This window comes from Panthera onca, chromosome B1 (genome assembly GCF_046562875.1).
Source record: "Panthera onca isolate mPanOnc1 chromosome B1, mPanOnc1 haplotype 2, whole genome shotgun sequence".
Classification (NCBI taxonomy): Eukaryota; Metazoa; Chordata; class Mammalia; order Carnivora; family Felidae; genus Panthera; species Panthera onca.
This window is the reverse complement of record NC_138342.1, coordinates 186082955-186100043: the sequence shown is the minus strand read 5'-3', so window position 1 is coordinate 186100043 and position 17089 is coordinate 186082955. Positions and strand designations below refer to the sequence as shown.

Sequence of the window (17089 nt, the reverse complement as noted above, 5' to 3'; positions counted from 1 at the left end):
ATACAATGCCTTTCTTCATTTCTTGTTACAGTTTTTATTTTAAAATCTAGATTGTCTTATATAAATATGGCTACTCAGCTTTTTTTGGTGACCATTAGCGTGATAGATGGTTCTGCATTCCCTTACTTTCAATCTGAAGGTGACTTTAGGTCTAAAATGGGTCTCTTGTAAACAGCATATAGATGGATCTTGTTTTCTTATCTATTCTGTTACCCTATCTCTTTTGATTGAAGTGTTTAGTCCATTGACATTTAGAGAGAGTACTGAAAGATAACAATTTATTGCCATTGTGTTGCCTGTAGAGTTGGTATTTCTAGTGATATTATCTGGTCCTTTCTAGTCTTTGTTGCTTTTGGTCTTTTTTGTTTTGTTTCATCTTTTCCCCCTTCAAAGAGTCCCCTTAAAATTTCTTGCAGGGCTGGTTTAGTGCTCATGAACTCCTTTAGTTTATACAGTCCTAGTAGTACTGAAACCTTCTCCTTTCTCCTTTCTCCCTTTCTTGTTTAGTCAAGAAACCTTCTCCTTTCTCCCTTTCTTGTTTAGTCTTGTGGGGGTTTCCACTCTTTCTCTTTCTCTCCAGCTACTTTTGGGGGGAGTGCTTTTCCTAGACTCTCCTCCCTTTCTCTGTCCTTTCTCCATGAAAACAGCTATCCTCCACAGCTTCTCTCTCCCCCAGTCCACCTCTCTGCCCCATGTACCTGCTGAGTTCTGGGCTCAAGTTATACAGATTGTTATGCTAATCCTCAGATCAATTTTCTAGGTGTGCAAAACGGTTTGGTGTTAGCTGCATTTCAGGGATGAGAGAAGCTGAGAACTTCCACATTGCCCTGCCATCTTGGCCCCTCACTATTTTCTTAGTATTTTTCAGAGAACAGAGGTTCTTATTGATAAAGTTCATTGTTAACTTTTTTCTTTTATAGATTCGGTTAAAGTTTATACACATATAAAGTGTGTATATTTAACAGAAATATACACAGTAAGAAATATATGTATATCTTTACATTTCTTTATCTTTTTCTCTCTCTTTCTCTCATTCACAGCAAGAGAGAACAAGAGAGAATTACTACAAAAATTAGCTCACACAGTTGTGGAGACTGGCTAAGTTATTTCAAAATATGTAGGACAGGCAGTTATGTAGATGATCATAAGCAGTTTTGAATCCACGGACATGGGTGACAGTAGTATTCCATGGGTAGAGTATCTTTTCTCCAATTGTTCATTGCTACTATATAGAAATCTGATTGATGTTTGTGTACTGACCTTATGTTCTGCAACCTTAATAAATTCACTTATTTGTTCTAGTAGGTTTTTGTAGTTCCACTGGGATTTTCTACAAAGACAGTCATGTTGCCTACAAATAGTGACCATTTTATTTCTTTCTTTTCAATGTGCATACCTTCTGTTTCTTTTTCTTCATTTATTGCACTGGGTGGTACCTCAATTAAGAGGTAAATCAGAGCAGTTTGAATGTCCATCCTTGTGTTGTTGTTAATCTTATTTTTTGAATTCCCTTGCTCTTTGCCAATGTCAGCGCCATAAGACAGGGCCTGAAGGTAGGGTTATTTCTTTGTATGAGTCTTTGTTTGATCTCCAATGCCAATAATAATGCTCTAGTAATCAAATATTTGATGAAGAAATTATTGTATTGTTTTGTTTGCATTCTTTCTCTTGAGATAGTTTTAGTCCTTGTTTTGGTATTTGAGACTAAAAACTCAAATTCTCATGTAGTGTCAAGTACTGAGGACTAGACCCCAGTCAGATGAGTTTAGGAGAAAGAGGGAGGATGATGTCCAAGCTGAAGAGCACAGGCACCCCAGAATCACTGTGTACTAATCAAGCACATCTTGATACCCCTAGAGGAAAGTGGCATGGTGCACACGTAGCCTTCTCAGGTTGACATGCACTCATTCAGGGATTTGGAGGAAGCACACGGAGGGTGAAGGTTTCAGAGTGGGTGGCTATTCTCACTGACTTTTTTCCCCAGCGGGAATTTCTTGCAACTTTCATCTTACCCCAAGGGTACCTGTATGGGTGTCCTTAATATTTCTTTGTCCTTAATATTTCTGTAATGTAGGCTCATGGAGAGAAAGTTTAAAATTATCTTCCTCAACCCCTTTACTGCTGCATCAAGCTGCTGCGCCTAGCTAATCCCATTCACTTGCCACTCTTGCCTCTTCTCTGCTACGTCCCTTTCTCTTTCCTTTTTTCATTTGTCAAGTAAAAATTTTAACTACAGTAAATTTCAAATGGGTATACAGAAAATAGCATAGTGCCCCTCATATACCCTTTACACAACTTAAAAATATTAGCTGATGGCTCTCTCTCCTGGCCGATTCGGAGAGAAACCTCAGACTTGGTATATGTGGTAGATCTGTATTGTGTCACTTTAGCAAAACCGCTCCAATGCTTTCCAGAATTCTCTGCTCTGCAGAGCTCCAGGTTACTGTGGCCCACAAGAGACACACATTAGATTTGGAAGGTAGAAGAGAAGCTGCAGCCGTATTTATTTTATGTTTGGAGGGCCAGTTCAGGTCATGAGGTGCTACTGCTGCTCAGGATGTTGTCACTTTTCTTCTGTCGTGTTGGCAGCTGGGTTTGCGTTCCCTTATGCTCGGCCAGACCCTCCTTCCATTTCTCCCATTTCTGGGCTGGGTGAGCGCCTAGCTGCCCATGAAGGAATCACCTTCTGCAGGGTACAGTGCAATTGAGACTGAAGGCTTGAATGTGGTGAGAGAGCAACATGGCCCTACAAGTTCTGATGTTGTCCTTCTTCACTCACTGTACATCCATGTTCCCTTCTCAACCACCCTTCTCGCTCTGAAGACTTCATTCTCTAGCACCAGCCACAGAAACAACGGCCTCACATAGGCTGTGTCATGTCATAAGGTCAAATGGAAGCAACACTTAAAATGAGCCTTCAAAAGTAATATGCTGAATGAGACAAATTATGGAAGATAGAGCATGCTGGGCCCTTACTATTTTTATCTTCTAGTGGTCTGCTTCCCTGATTAAACCCCAAATGAAACATTTTTTCATTTATAAGTATCTGTATATGTAAAAATACAAATGAGAAAATTCTGTTAAATAACAAAACTGCTGGGTGCCTGGGTGGCTCAGTCACTTGAGCATCAGACTCTTGATTGCACCTCAGGTCATGACCATGGTTTGTAAGATTGAGCCCTATATTGGGCTCTGTGCTAACAGTGTGGAGCCCACTGGGGATTCTCTCTCTCCCTTTCTCTGTCCCTCTTCCTCTCTCTCTCAAAATAAATAAACATTAATAAAAAAACAATTCCATGCCATTTTGTAGAACCAAACAAAAATAAAAATGATTTCTCTTGGGGTGCCTGGTTGGCTCAGTTGGTTAAGCGTCCAACTTCAGCTCAGGTCATGATCTCACAGTTCCTGAGTTTGAGCCCTGGATGGGGCTCTGTGCTAACAGCACAGAGCCTGGTTTGGATCTTCTGTCTGCCCCTCCCCCCTCCTCTCTCTCTCTCTCTCTCTCTCTCTCTCAAAATAAATAAATAAACATAAAAAAAATGATTCCTCTCCAGTTCCTCTCCTGTCCCCCTCCCCACCCCCATTTTGAGAATATATCCTTTTACAGTTTCACCCAGAGAACTGATTTTGGGAAGAAATCCATGCTACTTTGGTCTCTTGCTAGCTCACTAAAATATATATCATCTGATGAAATTTTGTTAGCATTTGATTGCTTTAAAGATTTCTATCTTCAATGAAAAATAAGAGGCCAGAGAGATTATAATAAGATACAGTATTACAAGTGATTTGTGAAAAGCATTCTTGATTTGCTCCTTTTAAGTCACTTTTCAATGTGTTTATTTCCTAATGATATTAGAAAGTTAATGCATTAATGTGATGGTATGGGGTATATACCTACACCAGTATAGAAACAATTATGCTGATAGATATAACAATAACAACAACAACAAAGAAAACCCACCTCTTTTTAGAAACTCTAATGTATTCATATTGACTATGTTTCTTGATAGAAGTCTCTGGATACTGGTTGTCTACTAATCCTTGATTGTGAATTTATAAGCCCTAAAAAAATAGAATAGAATATGAACCTTTTGACTTAGCGATAGTGATTCTATTTGGCATTAGAAATGATTTTTGAGCAAACCAGATTATAATTACTAACTTGGTAATCAATTGATTATAGTTCATGGAGATTAGGGTAAGATTCCTCCAGAATCATAAACTGAAATAGAAATTTCCCTGGTATCTTTTTATTTTTATCGATACTAGTAATGCCAAACTGATACTTTCTGGCAAAACAAAGCAATAAAACAAAAAGGAAAGGAAGAAAAGAAAAGGGAGGGAAGAGAAGGAGAAGGAAGAGAAAAAAGCCCTTTTGGAGTCTGAAAGAGGTTTTACAGTCAGTACCTATAGTTGAAATAACAATCACAAAAGAACCAAGGATGAGATTAAGCAGCAGGTCAGAGATGGCATTAAGATTCCAGTAAGTACTTAACATATAAATCTTGCCCTGTCTGAAACACTCACATATATCAATAACAATAACAACAAGAACCTGCAGGTAAAGTAACTTCTTTGTGATTTTACAAGACACACACACCCACTAACATAGCATATTTGCTTGTAAGCTGCCGGAAGTAGTTTTCTTTGTTTTATAACCAAAACTGGATGAATACCTTGAAATAATTTCCTCAAGGAGGATGAAAATATGTTTATATGGATTGATGTTGATGCTAGTAGTTAAAGACTGGACTCCTAAATCATCATGATATTTACACCATTTCTGTGTGACAAGGACGGCAAGGAGACTGCTCCACGGTCTTCGAGTTTCAGTATGGGACTATATTAGGGTGTTGTCTGAAATAAATAATTATTTATTTTTCACTGGAAGGGGAAAATAGAAACTTTCTGAGAAGCCTTTTCTGAGAAGCCTAGAAATTAAAATTAAGATCCCATAGGGCAACGTAAGATAATTATTTTCCTCCAATATCCATCCCTGATTAAATTTCTAGCCCTATTAAAATGTATGAAAAATTAGCCATCTTATTAATAATTATTTCAACTTGTTCCAGTTTTGAGTTAAACTGATTATGTACAATAATTTTTCCAGTTTTAAATTAGGAGAGTAACATCATCGCTGCTACTAAAAAGCAAACGAAATTCATTAAATCTCCTTATGTACCTGAACAGTTCCAAGCATATATCCTTAAAAAGGAAAGTATTCAAACTTTTTCCTCCAAGTTGTTTTATTTCTGTTTACTATAAACTTTTATAGAACTTAGATAATTTGGCTATATATTCTATTATTTGATTACTCATCAGAAGGATATGTTAAAGTTGATGTTTCAGTATTATTGAAACATAGCACATGTTCTTTAATAAATTAATGGACACAAACATGGTATGATTTTTAAGAGGACCTATGTATATATTTAATTTACCAATTAACTGTTACATAAAAGCATTACATAAAGTGTCATGATGTCAATGTAAATATCTCAAATCCATCTACTTATTAAATTCCTTCAGAAAGATTTTAATTATGTTAATTTATAACATCCAACATCCTTTTGAATTTATTCTAGTTCATTAATCTAAGGACATCCATATTATTAAATACAGGCATCAGCACTGCTCTTGCGGTAAAGTTATAAAGGAAAAAGCTATTGTGTACTTTCCATGGCTAAATAAAACTTATAGAGAACTGGGGATGACTTAATGTTTAGAGGTACATGTGGATAAATAAAAACAGAGTTTCTCTTATGCTTTGCATTATTTTTCACTCAAGTCTAGGGGAATTGCAGCCATCTGATTGAGATTCATTTGCAATACACTATAACAAGGGAAATAGAAAGTTTATTTGGAATGACCTTTCGTTCCACAGTTTAATTTACTGTTGTTCACATTTGTATGTCTTCTCTAGCTCATGACATGTCCCTCCAGGTCTTAAAGTAGGATCCCCGGGGAAAAGCAAAGTCAAAGAAGATAGATGTCAATGTTCATATTTGCAAATGGGTTGAATTCCCCCAGGGAGAAATGAAGATATACCAATCTTCAATAGTCCAGAGTGGGGTGCCAACATTATAGGGTATCAAGCATAGTTACACTATACTTTGAAAGCTAATAGCCACTGTAGAATTCTATTCACTGTAAGGATAAACTTTCTCCTGTAATATAACATAATGTAACATAACAGCATCACAGAGCATAGCATGCCAATCTATGATCCAAGTAACAGCCAAAGGAACTACTACTTATATATATACAAAATAATTCAACATTCCTAAAAATTTCAAATAGCTCCTAGTTTACAGCAGTTATTTTATTTATTTTTTTCTTAATTTTATTTTTTTAAAAATTATATAAAAATTAGTTAGCACATAGTGCAACAATGATTTCATGAGTAGATTCCTTAGTGCCCCTTCCCATTTAGCCCATCCCCCTCCCACAACCCCTCCTGTAACCCTCTGTTTGTTCTCCATATTTAAGAGTCTCATGTTTTGTCCCCCTCCCTGTTTTTATATTATTTTTGGTTCCCTCCCCTTATGTTCATCTGTTTTGTCTCTAAAAGTCCTCATATGAGTGAAGTCATATGATATTTGTCTTTCTCTGACTAATTTCACTTAGCATAATGCCCTTCAGTTCCATCCACGTGGTTGCAAATGGCAAGATTTCATTCTTTTTGATTGCCCAGTAATACTCCATTGTATATATATACCACATCTTCTTTATCCATTCGTCCCTTGATGGACATTTGGGTTCTTTCCATACTTTGGCTATTGTTGATCATTACAGCAGTTATTGTAAATATTACATTTAAGTCTGACTGAAAAGTATAATTTTTGATTGCCCAATGCTTTCAAATACGAAGCATTGGCTAAGCCTGCCAGGTAATTTAAAAAAATACAAATGTAGTGTTTTCATTGTGCACAATGGGAACTTAAAAATCATTATATAATAATGATAAATTCTAACTAGATAATTCATATAAATTAGAGTTTTTGATCAACAAATTTTGGGGGTAAAGTGGGTATAGACTATCTCTTTATTAACAAGTTTATTCAAATAAAAGTGTAGTGAAGGAATTCTATTATTTTTTAATTCATTCAAGTGTATATATTGATGTCCATGATTGGCAAGTAGTCTGTTAGGAGCTTGATATCATATTAGGGTCAACAAATAATTAAAAATTGTAGTTTCTGCTTTCAGTGGAGTTTAGAGTGTAATGCAGTTCATTTACATACCATAATTAGTGGTCTCTGTGTGTGTGTATTGTTTCCCTTCCTTTTATCTAGAACAACCCCACCACCACCACCATATTATCACACTAAAGAGTATACCTTTTTTATTCCTCTTTCCTCATTTCTAAAGGATTTCAGAAAAGTGATGAGGGGCCAATTTAGGGTGACTAACTTCACTGCAAAAGACAAATAGTCACCTGTTCCCATCCTGTGACAAGAGGAAGCACTGTATCCATTGCATGGGTGGCAGAACCTTTAAAGGGGCATTTCTCTACTGATTTACTTACTACAGCCTAGGATCCAAACACAGTTTGGATATTTGACTGAGCATTACTAGCTCAGAAAAGTTAATTGTATCTTGCAGAAAGAAACTCAGATCATCATAGATCATTAATTATTTCTATGAAAAACGTTAATATAAAAATAATAACAATAGGGGTGCCTGGGTGGCTCAGTCGATTAAGCGTCCGACATCAGCTCAGGTCATGATCTCATGGTTCTTGAGTTCGAGCCCTGCCTGGGACTCTGTGCTGACCTCTCAGAGCCTGAAACCTGCTTCAGATTCACTGTCTCCCTGTCTCTCTGCCCCTCTCCTACTCATGCTCTGACTCTCTCTCTCTCTCTCACTCTCTTGTCTCTCAAAAAGAAACATTAAAGAAAAAAAAATTTAAAAATACAATAACAATAGAAACCTTTTATACTCAATCTCTACTTGCCTAATTTGCTAGATTAAACAAAACTTTCACTTCCTTGAGATGTAAAACAGAGTATCTCAGTATACTGACTTAAGTCTGCAGAACAGTATGTAGGTATGGCTCCTAGACCTCCTCTCTAAGACTCTCATTCTAGAACCACCTGATGACCAGTGTGCTGATAAGAGTCAGTTTGTTCCCAAACTGATTTGTGCTGGTTAGATTTCATAATTATAAAATTTCATTAAGTATTATGTAAGTAATAAAAAGGAGTTATTTTTATAAAAATCAAGAAAAATTTATTGGAAACATTGGATAATGCAAATAACTAAAAAAAAAAAGATTAGAGGTATATGAGACATATGTAAAAGAATAGGAAATGAGTGTTAAATTCCAGACAGATTCTGCACTAAGCTTGCTTCTTACGTGGCTCCCCATTAAAGGAAGCCAAACTTGAATTCATAGATGATGAATTATGGTTTTATTTTATGCCGGAAAAATAACACCAATAAACAATCAGAAATCACATATGAAAAAGGCCTTGGTCCTATGTCAAAAATTTGGCTAATGAATGTGAATTTATTTAAGTTAAAATAATGTGTTTAGGAAATGTAGATATATAGGTTTTAAATTATCACTGCTTTTACCACATAGTTTCAAATATATATCTGAAATATATATATAATCATTGAGAGTTTCAAATAAAATTGTTTCAATGAGACAGTCTGAACTAATTTGAATAGTAAAAGCAGTGAATACTTGGATTAGAAATGCTAAGTAGCTACGGTGAATAAATACTCCTGTTTTAGAATTCAACCTTTATGGCTTTATGAGTTATTTGAATCAAAAGGAATTTTCTGTGTCCAAATAAGAGCTTAAAACAAAACAAAATAAATGAAGAAATATGCCATCAAGAAAATGAATTTTCTACATTTCCATCTCAAGAAAGGAAGTCTTGGTAGGTAATTTTAGGGGAGCCTGGGTTGCTCAGTTGGTTAAGCACCTAACTCGATTTGGGCTCATGTCATGATCTAACAGTTTGTGGGATTTAGCCTCATGTTGGGCTTTGCACTGACAGCATGGAGCCTGCTTGGGATTCTCTTCCTCCCTTTCTCTCTGCCCTCCCCAGCTTGTGCACTCTCTCTTTCTCAAAACAAATAAATGTCATAAAAAGAAGATAATTAAAAAAAAATCTTCTAGAAAACGGACAGTATGAAAGGAAGTTTTTTAGAGTTTGGAAATAGAGTCATCCGAGGAAGGAATATATTTGTGGTGCCTGCTGCTATACAATATTGGAGAATCTAAGGAAAGTAATACAAAATTATAAATTCTAAATTATATATGAAAATGAATATTTATTTTGAGTAGGAAAAGGAATCAGTACATATATATTTTCAAAGTTGACAAATATCACAAGCATTATATCATACAGAGAAAGAACATTTAGTAACTATTTGACACTCCTCCACATTACCATTTCCCCTTGCATTTGTATGCAATGCTATTTATATTTCTTTCCTTTTTTTATTGCTATTTATAGTTTCAAATAAGAATTAAAAAGTATTTTCTAGGGGACAATGGAAAGAATGTCTTGCTTCTTGTCTGATTGATCAAAATTTGATCTTTAGGAAGATTTCTTTAAGTTTCATCATTTGTTATTGGTAATGCCATGTAAAATTTTTAGAACTGTAAACATTTGGAAAACTTGTATCAAATTGTTTTCATATAAGAACTCTGAGATTCAGAACCATTTTGCTGTATCAATAACAGTTTTGCAGGTCTCTTAGCGTCAGACAAAGATGGATCTGAAATGTTGGGATCTGGAAAAATATGTGACTGCTCATATAGTCACACAGTTGTGCTTGCTGTTTGCAGCATTGTCACAAATGTTTGCTTTAGAATGGTAGGAATTCAGATAAATTTTATTTTCTACAATTCCCATCCAACAACAAAAAAATAAGGATATGTTTATAATTGCTTAAAATTGGCCTTTGGGTGCTTGTTTTGACAACACATTGTACTAAAAATTAGAATGATATGGAGAGGATTAGCATGGTCCCTGTGCAAAGATGACACACAAATCTGTGAAGTGTTCCATCTTTTTATCACTAGGTGATATATGGAATTATTGAATCACTATATTGTACACCTGAAATTAATATAACACTGTATGTTAACTATACTGGAATTAAAATCTTAAGAAGCCAAAAATAAAAAATAAAAAATAAAAATAAAATCGGCCTTTGGAAGTGTACCAGGCAATAGATTGCCCTGATACTCAAGCTTCATTAGATTCAATCACTGAAACCCAGCTCTCAAAGTCAATCATTTACAGATAGTGAGGGAAGGAAGTAGGTTCAGATGAAGAGCATCCAAAGAAACCTCATGTTTTACCAATGAAATATTAACTCATGCTGTTTGCCCAAGGTTGATGGCAATGACTACGACTTTCTTACATTCTGTAGACGAAGCACAATTTAAAAAAAAAAAAATTTTTTTAACGTTTATTTATTTTTGACACAGAGAGAGACAGAGCATGAACGGGAGAGGGTCAGAGAGAGGGAGACACAGAATTGACACAGGCTCCAGGCTCTGAGCTGTCAGCACAGAGCCCGACACGGGGCTCGAACTCACAGACCGCGAGATCATGACCTGAGCCGAAGTCGGCCGCTTAACCGACTGAGCCACCCAGGGCCCCCAAAGCACAATTATTTACTGATTGTTTCATTTGATGACAATTATAATTCTCCTTAAAGTCACACAGTGCTTTTTTGATTTTTGTGGGATTTATGCATATCATCTCATCTGGTTTTGCTTTGTTGCTACATCCTTTTCAGGGATGTGGAGTAATGCAGTGAAGTGACCCACCTAAAGTCCTGTGTTTTTTAAAGCAGGGTTTCAAACCAAAACTTTGCAACACAATAAATCCGGTGTTTGCTCTAGGCCATACTGAGTCCTTTTCTGTACAATATTAATGACATCATGACATTTAAACGCATTCTTAAGTGTTCTGGCATATTAGGCAAGTTAATGTTACCTGATGTCACAAGTAATCTCAACTCTCCATAATTACAATAAATGCGTATTTCCTACTCCAGTGTTTTAAAGTACAATGTGAATATTTTTAATAGGATGGCTTTCAGGGGTGGCTCTGTTGCAAACATTTCCAGAAGGACCCAGGCTCCTTCTGTCTTGTGGTGCTGTCACCTTCCATCTACAGTCTCTGATCGTGCTGCAGAATGGGAAGACAACATGACGTATTAATCCTCATGACATGTGTAGCTGCTGTCACATGACACAATATTAGTAATGTGGCTGCAACTACGTGGAGTGAAACAGGGAAATACATTCCCTGGCTTGACAGCAACTTCCCATCCAGAGAATAAACAAAGAAAAAAATGGTTTATTAAAAAAAATAGTTATTGTAGTCAAGTTTTTGAATAGGTAAATGCTATGAGAAAGGGAAGAGACAAAATTATACTTTATTTTCTTCTTGGCCATCACTCTAAAACTCTACTTTTTAAGCTTACAACATGAAGAAAGATTCTCAGAATGTAAGAATAAAGAGATATTCAAAGGACAGATTAAAAAATATAATTCTTTATATTTTTCCATAACTAGTGAAGACATTTGTGGTTCGAAACCTGAGATATAAATTATGAGTTCTACTATAATGGGTATTCTATTTCTTTAGAGACTTTTTACAAAAATGTTTATTTATTATTAAGAGAGAGAGAGAGAGAGAGCAAGGGAGGGGCCAAGAGAGAGGAAGACCGAATCCCAAGTAGCCACCATGCTGTCAGTGCAGAGCCAGATGCAGGGCTCAAACTCACGCACCATGAGATCATGACCTGAGCTGAAACCAAGAGTCAGATGCTTCACCGACTGAGCCACCCAGGCACCCCTATGATGGCTATTCTAACTTTAAGTCATGCATTTGTAGAAACATACTTTTTCTTTCATTTTATTCAAGGTTTTTTGTTTGTTCATTTTACATTTTGGGGGCACGTGATATGTCAGAATCCCCCGTAGGCATTGAATCTCTTTCAAGGAACTCGCAATTTAGTAGGAAATAAGCCACACGCATAGATGCAAATACAATGTGCACAATGAGCTACCCCATGAAAGAGATATACACAGAATACTTCGGAAGTCTGGGCAGGGGCACGTGAAGGGTGAAGGGGAGTTGACAAACTTTGGTGATGATGAGACAGGCTTGGCCATTTTAATCAAGGGCGTTTTCAAGTACTAACAAGTAGGAAAACATAAGTTTGCTGACATGGTAACAAGCTACTTTTCTCCATTTTCTTGAGAAATAATTGACATTTGTTACCGTACAAATTAAACATATAACATGGTGGTCTGACTTATATATACAGTGCAATGGCTACCCCAATAGGTTCAGCTAGCACCCGTTTTTCCCATACAGATGTAATAAAAAGAAAAGAAAAGACGATAAAGGAAAAAGTATTCTTCTTGTGATGAGAATGCTTGGAATTCACTCTCTTGACAACAATATTACATACAGTAATATTAACTACAGTCATCACATTGTACATTACATCTCTGGCACTTATTTATCTTGTAACTCGAAGTTTGTACCTTTTAAGCCCCTTCCTCTACTTCCCCCTCCCCCTGCTCAGCCTCTGGTAAGAAGTCTGATCTCTTTTCCTATGAAGGTTTTGGTTTTTTAGATTTCACAAAAAACTATTTCTTGATAAAACAAATCACTAGTAATTCTTAATTTGTAAAAGTCCATCTTTCTGGAGAAAAAGATTTAGATAATATGTAGAATAGAAAGTAGAGGGAAAAACAACTTGCGTTGATAAATGTAGAAATTATGTTTGTATCACAAAGATCTTAAAGATAGGTTTACTAGTTTTGTGAACTATTATCACCTTCTCATTGTCTAATATGTGGAAATATTTCAAAATTTTAAAAAGTCAGTATTTAAGATGATGGACAGCTAGCGTGGCAAAACCTAAAATTTGACTGTTCTTTCTTGTCCCTTGCAAGTGTCATTAGAGTTTCTAAGATTGTGGCATCAGTATTCAGGTTTATCACCTGTGCCTCATAAAAAACAAACAAGAATACTTAGGAATAGTTTGGTAGATGGTAGTATTCAATCAGAGTAAAACAAAATGAGAAAGATCCAGGATAAAGGATTAAGTGTGCTGAAACTCCTTGGTTGACTTCTTAACAAGGTTTTTTGTCCTCAGTAGGGTTAATGAATTAATCATATAAAGAAAACTACACATTAAGCTGCACATAAATGAGCTTGGCCAAATGCAAAGCCATCTACTTCTGGCACCTGCCTTATTCCTGACCCCTTTTCCATGTCCTGCTGTGCTAGACTCGCTGAACTGCACAGGCTCCCAGGCTCAGCCCGTGCTGTTTCCTTCCTCTTGTCTGCGTTCAAGTTGTTCCCAGTCTGGAAAAACCCTCACTTACCCTCTGCTTCCTTTGCATCTTGAACTCCCTCTCAAGAGCCAGATCACACATTGTTTTCTGCCCCTGATTCGACTTCCCTCCTGCTCATTAATTAAACAAATAATTGCTGAGCACCTGCTAGACTTCAAGAGGTGTGTAAGGTGCCAAGGGTCCAATTGCTAATAAGACAGGTGTGTTCTGCTTCCCGGAATGTGGGATCTTGTGGGGGATACTCCTGGTGGCCCACACCACCGTGAACTCACTCTTTCCAGGCATTCTTCTGAGGGATTTGCCATAAATTCGCTGGTTTAATCCTCACAGCAACCCCATGAAGTGGGCACCATTCTCTTTTGCATATAATGCATGAGGAAACAACAACATTGCAAGCTGCTACCTGGCCACTGTCAGACCCAGGTAGGCCTACCCCTTAAGGAACCCTGGGTCTCTTCATTTCCCAGGGACTTGTTTCACATTTGCTGAATGTCAGGTCCCTTGGATTCTTCTGTTCTTGACCCTGACACGACGTCAAGCTTCTCATTTTGCTTATAATGAACCTAGTGAGTGTGCAGCTCCAGCCACCCTGTCCCCGTAGCCAGTCATGCAGGGCTCTCACCACATCACTCTTCCTGTCACACTGTACTTCAGGTATGGGCCCCGTCTTCCTGTAACACTATAGAAACAAGACAGGGAGTTTTTTTCAATATTTATTTATTTTTGAGGGAGAGAGTGAGAGAGCGTGTGTGAGCGGGGAAGGAACAGAGAGAGAGGGACAGAAAGAGAATCCCAAGCAGCCTCCACACAGATATGGGGCTCGAACTCAGAAACCGAGAGATCATGACCTGAGCCGAAATCAGATGCTTAATGACTGAGCCACCCAGGCACCCTGGCAGTGATTTTTAATGAGCTCTTCAACAAGTATTTATGGAGGCTGGAGTACTGAAGGCTGGACATCATTCTAGGTGTCAGAGATATAGTGGTGAAAAGACCAACAAGTCTTACTTTGTAGAATATGTCCTGGGAGGAAGATTAAAACCAAACCCTTTTGTACCTCATTGCTCCAGGTGAAGTTGTCAATACTGAGTCAAAAACAGAAGTTCTTCAGATTGGACCTAGAATAGTAATAAAAACTAACATTTCTTCTGTGTTTATAATGAGCCTGTCTTTTTTCCAAGACACGTATATTTATTCGTTTAATAATCCCTCAAGGTAGGGACCATTGTCATTCCATTTTTAAAGATTAGGGAACTGAGGTTCAGAGTGGTTTGAAGCCATGTGGCTAGTAGGAAGGTAGGACTTCAGATTCTCTCTCAGACATTGTGCCCAGATCCTGTGTGCCTGGCAAATATCTTTGAAAGCAACAAGAGGAGAGAAGAGGTGAGCTGTGTTGAAGAGAGGGGCCAGAATGATCCCCCTTACACAGAGAAGGGGAGATAGCTTTGCAGGCAGACAAGACCTGCCCCCTTCTCTCTGGGGGTGCCCTGGGAAATTGATAGCAGCTCAGAAAGAAAGTGTGCTGAAGGAGACTGAACTTTGCACAGCTTTTTAGCATTGACTAAAATTCTCATTTGCCCCCCATGGCATGGAGACAGAAAGCCATCAGACTAAAAGGGTCCTCATGACCTTGAAACCATGCAGTTGTCAGCTATGAACACGGAGGCTTAAGTTATGGACCATCCCCATTTCAAGTCACCAATGGGCTTCAGTATGATCCTTCCATGGGGAGAAAGTCCTAAAAATGTTTGTACTTAAATTTCCTACCAGCCCAATAAAATAAAGCCCAGAATAAGATTCACCTTCATTAAAGGAAATAAAGACATGGACATATCTTACACGTTTGAGTTTATGGTTTGAGATTCATAACTCTTACACAACAAGTATTGATGAAGTGCAGATCGGGATCAAGGGCTGTGCTACACGCAGGATGCACAGCAGTAAGTAATAAGGTCTGACTTAGTGAAGTCTACAGTTAAGTGGACAAAAATGGTATCGAATAAACAAATACAAAATTTTAAAAATACAAATTTTGTTAAGTTTTATGAGAATCTAGGACACTATTAAAGGGGATAACACGATACATTGGGCTTAGGTTAGGGACAGCATTTCCAGAGGATGAACATCAGTTACTCAAGCATGGGGTGGGGAAGAAAGATTCTGAGCACAGAGAATAGTACAAGCAAAGAGTAAGAAACACCCAAACGATTGAAAAGGGAGCCAGATGCCTGAGCATAGCAAGGGAGAAGGAAAGTACCATGCGAGTTAGAGCTGAAGACACAGGAAGTAGCCAGAAACTGAAGAACCTTGTTAAAGATTTATAGTTTACCCTTATCTGAAATGGTAAAGTACTGAGGGCTTTATAAAATGGAAGGAACACATTTAGATCTAATTTTTAAGAAATATCATTAGGGCACCTGGGTGGCTCTGTTGGTTAAGTGTATGACTCTTGATTTAGGCTCAGGTTATAATCCCAGGGTTCTGGGATTGGGCCTTGTGTCTGGCTCCACTCTGAGTGTGGAGCCTTCTTGGGATTATCTCTCTCCCTCTCCCTCTGTCTCTCACTCCACTCGCTCTTTCTCTTTCTCAAAAAAAAAAAAAAATATCATTGGAATAGAGAGTGGAAATGGTGAGACCAATCGAGAAATCATTTCCATAGTGGCAGAAAGAGATACAGGCGGTGTGCACTGGGGACGGTGGTAATAGAAAGAGAACTGGGTACCCTAGACATTGATTTTGGAGTAAAACTGAAAGGATTAAGGGAAGTAGGAGGTAGACAAGGTGATGGAAAAGAAAGTATCAAAGAGATCCCCAGATATATAATGTAGACAACTGGGACAATGGAAATGACATTTACTGAGGTAGAATAAAAACAGGTTTAAGGAAAAACCAAGAATTCAGAGGTGGACATGCTAGTTTTAAAAATATGCGTGCAATGCAAGAAGGCATTTATCATGCTGACTATCTGGGTAATTCTGATATGTTAAGGTAAAACCTACAAATAACTTATATACATCACATAGATCTTTTGCTCTTTGTCTAAAGTAGGAGGAATTTGAAGGCCAACCTCATGCCTGCTGATTCTATCTTGTGGTATTGATATAAGCAACTGGAATGAATACATGTCAAATCCAAAAAGCTTCTGAAAAGTCCTAGAAAGGAAGATCTGCATCTGCAGAATCATGTGTACATGAGTCAGCAGCATTTTATTTTATTTTATTTTAAATTCTTTTTAATATTTATTTATTTTTGAGAGACAGAGTGAGACAAAGTGAGACTGGGGGAGGGGCAGAGAGAGAGGGAGACACAGGATCAGAAGCTGGCTCCAGGCTCTGAGCTGTCAGCACAGAGCCCGACGCGGGGCTCGAACTCACAGACTGTGAGATCATGACCTGAGCTGAAGTAGGACACTCCACTGACTGAGCCACCCAGGCACCCCATCCTTTTTTTTTTTTTTTTTTTTATTTATGAGTCAGCAGTATTTTAATTGTTTAATTGCCCTACTCATTAGCCCAAGATAGATTTTTAAGTCTAAGCCTTAAAATAAGAATAATTTACAGTTGTTTTTAGAAAAAGAAATAAAAGTGTCCACCATTTGATCATCTGTCCCTAATCTGCCTCACCTTCAAAGCCATAAAATAAGAAAGAACATAAATTAAAAGTTTCCAAATAAATATTCACAGAATGGTGATTCATGCATAAATTTATTTGAATATAAAGCTCCAAGCTGGTTTC

General features: G+C 37.3%; 1 long non-coding RNA gene and 1 other non-coding gene across 2 annotated transcripts in view; one reads left to right on the top strand and one right to left on the bottom strand.

Moving 5' to 3' along the window:
• Nucleotides 1-3967: 3967 nt before the first annotated feature.
• LOC132693178 (uncharacterized) overlaps nt 3968-17089 on the bottom strand; it is a 71677-nt gene continuing 58555 nt past the window's right edge. Inside the window, exon 3 of the long non-coding RNA XR_009616633.3 lies at nt 3968-4062. This is a non-coding gene — a long non-coding RNA (uncharacterized LOC132693178). The remainder of the gene's footprint in view (nt 4063-17089) is intronic.
• LOC144616223 (U6 spliceosomal RNA) lies at nt 9934-10037 on the top strand. Its single transcript, XR_013555371.1, has one exon. It is a non-coding gene; the product is annotated as a U6 spliceosomal RNA (small nuclear RNA).